Raw genomic sequence first — 7,966 nt, 5'->3', positions numbered from 1 at the left:
TCTCCCAACTATAGACCCACGTCCTACCGGTATGTTCTTTGTGGTAAAATTAAAAGGAAACATGATGAAATAAGTAAAGTAAATGCTAGTAACTAATTTTTTTTGTGTTTTCAATATAGCAAACAAGATAGCAAATAAAGTAAAACTAGCAACTAATTTTTTTGTATTTTGATTTAGTGCAGCAAACAAAGTAGTAAATAAAACAAAGCAAGACAAAAACAAAGTAAAGAGATTGAGAAGTGGAGACTCCCCTTGCAGCGTGTCTTGATCTCCCGGCAACGGCGCCGAAAAATATGCTTGATGGCGTGTATTTCACACGTTCGTTGGGCAACCCCAAGAGGAAGGTATGATGAGCACAGCAGCAAGTTTTCCCTCGAGAAAGAAACCAAGGTTTATCGAACCAGGAGGAGCCAAGAAGCACGTTGAAGGTTGATGGCGGCGGGATGTAGTGCGGCGCAACACCGGAGATTCCGGCGCCAACGTGGAACCTGCACAACACAACCAAAGTACTTTGCCCCAACGAAACAGTGAGGTTGTCAATCTCACCGGCTTGCTCGTAACAAAGGATTAATCGTATTGTGTGGAAGATGATTGTTTGCGAGAAAACGGTAAAAACAAGTATTGCAGTAGATTGTATTTCAGTAAAGAGAATTGGACCGGGGTCCACGGTTCACTAGAGGTGTCTCTCCCATAAGACGAACGAGCATGTTGGGTGAACAAATTACAGTTGGGCAATTGACAAATAAAGAGAGCATGACAATGCACATACATATCATGATGAGTATAGTGAAATTTAATTGGGCATTACGACAAAGTACATAGACCGCCATCCAACTGCATCTATGCCTAAAAAGTCCACCTTCAGGTTATATATCATCCGAACCCCCTCCAGTATTAAGTTGCAAAGCAACAGACAATTGCATTAAGTATGGTGCGTAATGTAATCAACAACTACATCCTTAGACATAGCATCAATGTTTTATCCCTAGTGGCAACGAGCACAACACAACCTTAGAACTTTTCGTCACTTGTCCCGGTGTCAATGCGAGGCATGAACCCACTATCGAGCATAAGTACTCCCTCTTGGAGTTAAAAGCATCTACTTGGCCGGAGCATCTACTAGTAACGGAGAGCATGCAAGATCATAAACAACACATAAGCATAACTTTGATAATCAACATAACAAGTATTCTCTATTCATCGGATCCCAACAAACGCAACATATAGAATTACATATAGATGATCTTGATCATGATAGGCAGCTCACAAGATCCGACAATGATAGCACAATGGGGAGAAGACAACCATCTAGCTACTGCTATGGACCCATAGTCCGGGGGTAGACTACTCACTCATCACTCCGGAGGCGACCATGGCGGTGTAGAGTCCTCCGGGAGATGATTCCCCTCTCCGGCAGGGTGCCGGAGGCGATCTCCGGGATCCCCGAGATGGGATCGGCGGCGACGGCGTCTCGGTAAGGTTTTCCGTATCGTGGCTCTCGATGCTGGAAGTTTCGTCACGGAGGCTTTAAGTAGGCGGAAGGGCAAGTCGAGAGGGGGCACGGGGGCCCCGGATGACAGGGCGGCGCGGCCAAGGGGGGCCGCGCCGCCCTAGGGTTTGGCTCCCCGTGGCCCCACTTCGTTTCGTCTTCGGACTTCGGAAGCTTCGTGAGAAAATAGGCCTCCGGGCTTTTATTTCGTCCAATTCCGAGAATATTTCTTTACTAGGATTTCTGAAACCAAAAACAGCAGAAAACAGACAATCGGCACTTCGGCATCTTGTTAATAGGTTAGTTCCAGAAAATGCACGAATATGACATAAAGTGTGCATAAAACATGTAGATAACATCAATAATGTGGCATGGAACACAAGAAATTATCGATACGTTGGAGACGTATCAATCCGCTTCAAATATGTTTTATCGGCAGTTGTAGATATCCTATGTGTGGATAATTCCATCCTTGTAGCCCAGAGTTACTGATCCACCGCTCCCAGCAAAACTAGGTCTGAGCTTGTTCGCATCGCTAGAGCCGTATATGTGTTATGCTTAGCCATGCTTAGTTGTTGAAGTCTGATCCATCCGGTTGATGAATCAGAGCTACGAATGAACCTAGTTTGACAGGATGACGTGGTAAGATCAGTGATGATGTTAATAAACATGCTAAAGGCTTGGATGGGCCGCCACATGGGGATGTGGTGATTTGACTCGTTCTCGCCAATACTAGGACCTGAGTTCTTGCCTCTGGAACCAAGACTGAGCGTACAACCACACGGGGCCCATGGGAACCCCTTGGCCCGAACTTACCTAGCTTACCCATGAGTCAATTAGTTTGCGAGTTCCATTTTCCATACGCATGGGGGAAAGGTGGAAAAGGTTTTCAAAGTGCATCATACAGGGCGTGGCTAGGGTGAAGGATGCTGGAGGCATTGAACTGGATCCCCTGCGCATAATGACCGGGACCGCCTCGGAGAGTGGCTACCTACGATGACGGAGCTCCCCAGTTAGTTTGCCTCATGGAATAGGCGAAGTAAGGGAAAGGTTTTGGTCGACCACCCTCTGCCAGCACACCAAGGAAGTGTGTTAATCTATAGTGGCATTAAGAGTCGGTCGGCGCGTGTGGGTAAAGTTGTACACCCCTGCAGGGTAAATCTTTTTGAAAAGCCGTGTCCACGGTTACGGACGACTTGGGAAAGGACGTGATGATCATAGATAACTTGAACCTAATCGTAAAACTTGATGTTAATGTGTGAATAAGGATCCCTTCTCAGGGTGTCGAGGGGTGATCCTAGGTGATAGGTTCAGGTAATGATGAAGATTCGGTGAATTCAACATGATGATCTTAGAGCTAGAGTTGATATCGCTCTCTTACCTCTTTTTAAAATGATCTTAATAGACGAGCTTCTGCTCCCTCCTGTTTACAAAGAAAAACTAGCTTTCCGCAAAATAAGCTCCACATAAAGCCTCGCATACCCGCTTTGCTAACAGGTTGTACTAAGTCTTGCTGAGTCCCTGTACTCAGCCTTGCATGCTTTGTTTCAGACGAAATCCTTCCAACTGATGGTGGCTTCTACCTTGACGTCGACGAGTAGTTCGGAGTTTCTCAGGCGGCAGCCTGAGACTTATGGGCTGGGACGTCTCCTTATGTTATGGCCTCTTAGGCCCTTTGCAGTCTTGTTATATAGATAACATAATTTGCTTTCTGTTGCTTGTTAATTTGTGGTCAGTGACCTCTGCGTGTAATAATTTGGATCTTAACTCTGCTAAGAGTTGTAATATATTTGCTTTGAGTCGTAGAGTCACTGTTGTGTTACCGATTCTCACCCTGTAGGCCCTAGAGATCTAGGTTAGGCTTATGCCAGATGTGATATCTGGGTTTGTCTAGCCCCGACCTCCGGGGTGCCGACATTAAGTCTAAACCACTTCCTATGAAAAATAATCTTGTAAAGAAACAATTCATGGAAGCACAAAGCAACAAGCATAGGAAAGCAAAATAGTGCAACTTCAAAATTTTCAACATAAAGAGGTGAAACTTAATATTGTTGAGATACATAAAAACATATTTACCTCTCTCATAATAACTTTAGGTAGAATCATGAATAAAATTAACAATATAACTATCACATAAAACATTCTTATCATGTGCCACATGCATAAAATAATTATTACTCCCCACATAAGCATAGTCATTCTTATTAATTGTAGTGGGAGCAAATTCAACAAAATAGCTATCATTATTATTCTCATCACCATAATCATCAAATATAGGAGGCATATTGTAATCATAACTAATTTTCTCCTCAATAGTAGGTGGACTGAAAATATCATCTTCATCATTGTAATCATCATATATTGGAGGTATAGTGTCATCATAAGCAATACAATAGTTTATCTTCCAAAGTGTGTTCATTTGTAAACATATCATCATTGGAAGGAACATGGATAGTACTAACAATACAACATTATTACCATCATCATTTTCAGAATTGGTACCCAAGATATTTTCAATATCAAAAGTAGTGTGCTTTTCCCAATCATGATCACTACTATAGGTAACAGGCATAGGCTCATCATCGAGTTCATACTCATCAACAAAAACTATAATAGGGGCAACATGCTTAGGGGAAGATATTGTTTCCTCTCTCCTTTTACTCCCCCTCTTTCTTGTTCTTCTTCTTATTATTATTCTTCTCTTTAAGAGGGGGAGGCTTGAAAGGAAGCTTCTCCACATACCCTGGTTTATTGTCAGAAACAATAGAAGAAACTTTGGAGGATTCCTCCTTTTCATTAATAAGAACAAAACACATATTAGTCCTGTCATATTTTGGTAAAGTTTCATATTTTACAATATTTTGCATGTAAGTATTTGCATGGAAATTATCAACACAATAAATATGACATCCATGCAGGATGCTATTAATATCAAAAGCACTCATATCTACCAAATAAGTTTTTCTTGATAACTCTTCATACCCCAAAAATAATGTAAGTTCACAATACAAACTTGCAGTACTCATTGGGTTCTAAAGGCTATTATCATAGTATGAGCATTGAAAATTGAAATGACCCACTTTATAGCAAAGTTCAAAAACAAAAGGATAGAGGGCACAAACTTTTTCACCAAGATCATTTGCAGCCCTGTCCCACATTCTAGTTTTTTCATTCCTATGATGGATACACTATTCTTCTTCGATTTGATTCTTTTCACAAGGTCTAAGTGCTCCACAAAAATTAACATGCTTATAGGAAATAGTACTTTCATAAGTTTGAGCATGTTAATTGCAATCTTTAATAACAGTTTCATTTTTGTTGCAAGTGCCTTTAAAAGGTTCATGATATATGTCCCAATTTCCTTTAGGAACATTAATATGAGAAGCAAAGGCTCTACAACAATAAAAAATAATTTGAGGATCAAGACCATATCTAGCACTAAGCTCTTGAAAAACAGCAGTTTTAGCGAAAGACTTAATGCAATCATACTCATAGTTTATACCTGATTCTTTAACTTTGTCATTATACCAATCTTCGATATTGCTTTCAATTGTTTCAAGAAGATCCCACTTAGCTTCAACCTCCTTACTTGTGAAATATCCCTCTAAACAGGCATCTAGGTAATCCTTGTATTGTCCTGAAAGCCTTGCATAAAAATCTATTATATACTAAAAGCAAAATACGGATGTTTAATAAAGCCATTAGGTTGATCCACATCATCTTAATTATTTTAATGGTTAGATCTAAAATTAGTGGCTATGATTTAATGAAAAATTATTAGTTACGTAACAGTGTAGGTCCGTTTGGCACGATCTATTATATTGAAAACAATAACAATTGTGATTACTAAAAAGGGAGTCCGATCAATTACAACGAAACATGATACGTACCATAAATAGTGGGGTGCATTCAAAAAAAAGGTGTGCATGTTTCCTATGACAGATTATATTAGTAGAAGGGCATCGTATGGAGAATAGAGTCCATCGAAAAAAAATATGCTCGCTGTCCTGCTAATTAAGCTAGCTAGACGTGATTGAAAAAAAAAAGCTAACTAGAGGTGGTGTTTCAGTTGGGAAGATGTGGTAGTACGTACAATATAAAATATAAACTAATTATTTACATATAGGATTTAAAGAGTGATTGGAGAGTCCAAGAGATATACAATTCTTTAACTCTATTTAACGGAATAGTCCGTATGAAATTAAACAACTAAAATTTGTATATAATCTTTCTCCTCAAATTTATGTACCGTATTACATTGGAATCATGTTTAGTGGAGTGTGGGATCATCAAATTTGTGGTGAACATGACTATAAAAACAACTCATTTACTTGATCAATAGAGTTTTTACTTGATTCATATTCATACTACGGAAGTATAATAGGAACACCACGTTTATCCACATCATCTTAATTATACTGATAGTTAGATCTAAAATTTACGGCTATGATTTATCGAAAGATTATTAGTTTACGTAAGTTGAGGAGACAATGTGCCATGAACATCCAGAATTCCAATTAATCAATCTACGCCGTGCTTCCTTTGACTCTAGGACTATAAAAGCAACCAGAATTTAGCTTCCCTAGGACCGTAAGATTTCATGTTTAAACGCTGGTAGGTCCATGCACACGAAAACGATCGGGGAAAACAACCAGGATTTTGCTTCCCTAGGAACGCAAGATTTTACGTTTAAACACCAGCATGTCCATGCACGCGAAAACGATCGGGTAGCTCAAGAGGTTTTAAGGAAACCAGAATCGATGGTTTCACAAGTAAAGAGAAATAAAGGCGTTACGAAAAAAAAGAAAATATAGTCCATATCTTTCATGAATATCTTTTTCTTTTGGGACCTCCTAGCGTGCTAAATTGATTCTAGTTGGGCTGATCATGATAGGATCGTTGAATCTACGCCACGAGGCTAGCTGGTAGATGGAACAATATTACGAGTCTGCTTCTGGTTATGCCGGCGGAGTCTCTTCTCCAATCATTCTAAGCTCTCGGTATTGGTAGACATCACGATAGGTACCGGACGTATAACGGATATGGTCACGGCAACTAAAGTTCCACAGGAATGTTGTGTTCCGGCGCCCCCAGTCCAGCCGGGCGGACAGTGGTAGCAGCAACCCGGAGATGGAGTCATCTCAAGGTAACATCCACAATTTTGTAGACATTACGACATGTATCGGAGGTACACCAGCAACTGAAGTTTCAAGGGAACGTTATATTCTAACGCGCCGAATCCAGCTGCGAGGAGAGCGACAACACCAGCCCGGAGGGGTCGTCTCCGGTCGTTGATGGCCTGGAAGCGCCGCACAAGGCTCAGTCCATGCGGTTCATCGACGGCAAGATAACATCTGCATTGGTGCAGACATCACGACAGGTACCATAAGTACGATCGATATTGCCACGGGAACTAAAGTGCCATGGAACCGTTGTGTTTTGGTTCCCCGAGTCTAACCGAGACGAGAGTGGTGGTAGCAGCCCGAGAACAGGATCATCACCGGCCTCAAAGCACTGCAAGCCTCAATCCATGCGGTTTATCGGTAGTAAGATGTTGTCCCAAATGGTGTATCTCGATGCCATTGCTAGATTGATGTGCTAATTAAGGTGTATTGTAGATAAGGTGTTTGTTTATTAAATACCAATAAATCGAATTCTAGGTAGGATCTTCATGGTCCATGGAGATGCAATACAGGCAAGGTACTACTGGCGCAGATCATAGGTTAAATTAAAAAAATGATTCTTTGTGGATATACAGACCAAGTGTTCGATGAAACATCAGAGGAAAGAGTCATTGTGGTACCTGAATTTGTTACCTCTCCAATGGAAGGGCAAAGATCAGATAAAAGTTAGATTTTCAAGAGTGCAGGAAGTACAATGTTTGTTAGGAGAGATGCACAAACTAAACAAAAATGGATAACCAGTAAGGATGACATACCTATTTAATTTCTTACTATGTAGGTTCGAAATTGAAAATCATGTGTACGTTTTCGCCTCCAAAAGTACCTCTAGAATCTTACAATCCTCATAACTTTCATATATTTGTAGACTAAATATAAATTAGAGTTAAAATTTACATGTTAAAGACGGTGTTAGTAGCCAAAACATCAAAGTAGAAACTCATAAAATTATTAATGCGTTATCACAATGGCCAAGTAAAGATGATGCACTCGTATTTGCGAGGGTAACTTCACAATTTCAAAATTGTTTTAACATTGTGTTACAGATTTAATCTCTTGTGGGTCTGAAAATGAAGGTCACTCCATAGAGAAACTTTTAGAATCTGCGATAGACGAAACACTTTTATACAACTAAACATTAGCGATTGCCATTTACAATTTGGATGCTGAGGACTTTACTCTCTCTTCCAATCATTAAGTCGTGTCATATAAAGTAAGCGAGTTACAAGAATGTTATTTTTATTATATAAAGTTTCAGGTGTTAATGACCATTCTGTAAATCATTGAAGTCCTAATT

Source organism: Lolium rigidum, chromosome 4 (genome assembly GCF_022539505.1).
Source record: "Lolium rigidum isolate FL_2022 chromosome 4, APGP_CSIRO_Lrig_0.1, whole genome shotgun sequence".
In the NCBI taxonomy this organism is placed as follows: Eukaryota; Viridiplantae; Streptophyta; class Magnoliopsida; order Poales; family Poaceae; genus Lolium; species Lolium rigidum.
The sequence above is the reverse complement of the archived record's forward strand: the minus strand, read 5'-3'. Positions refer to the sequence as shown.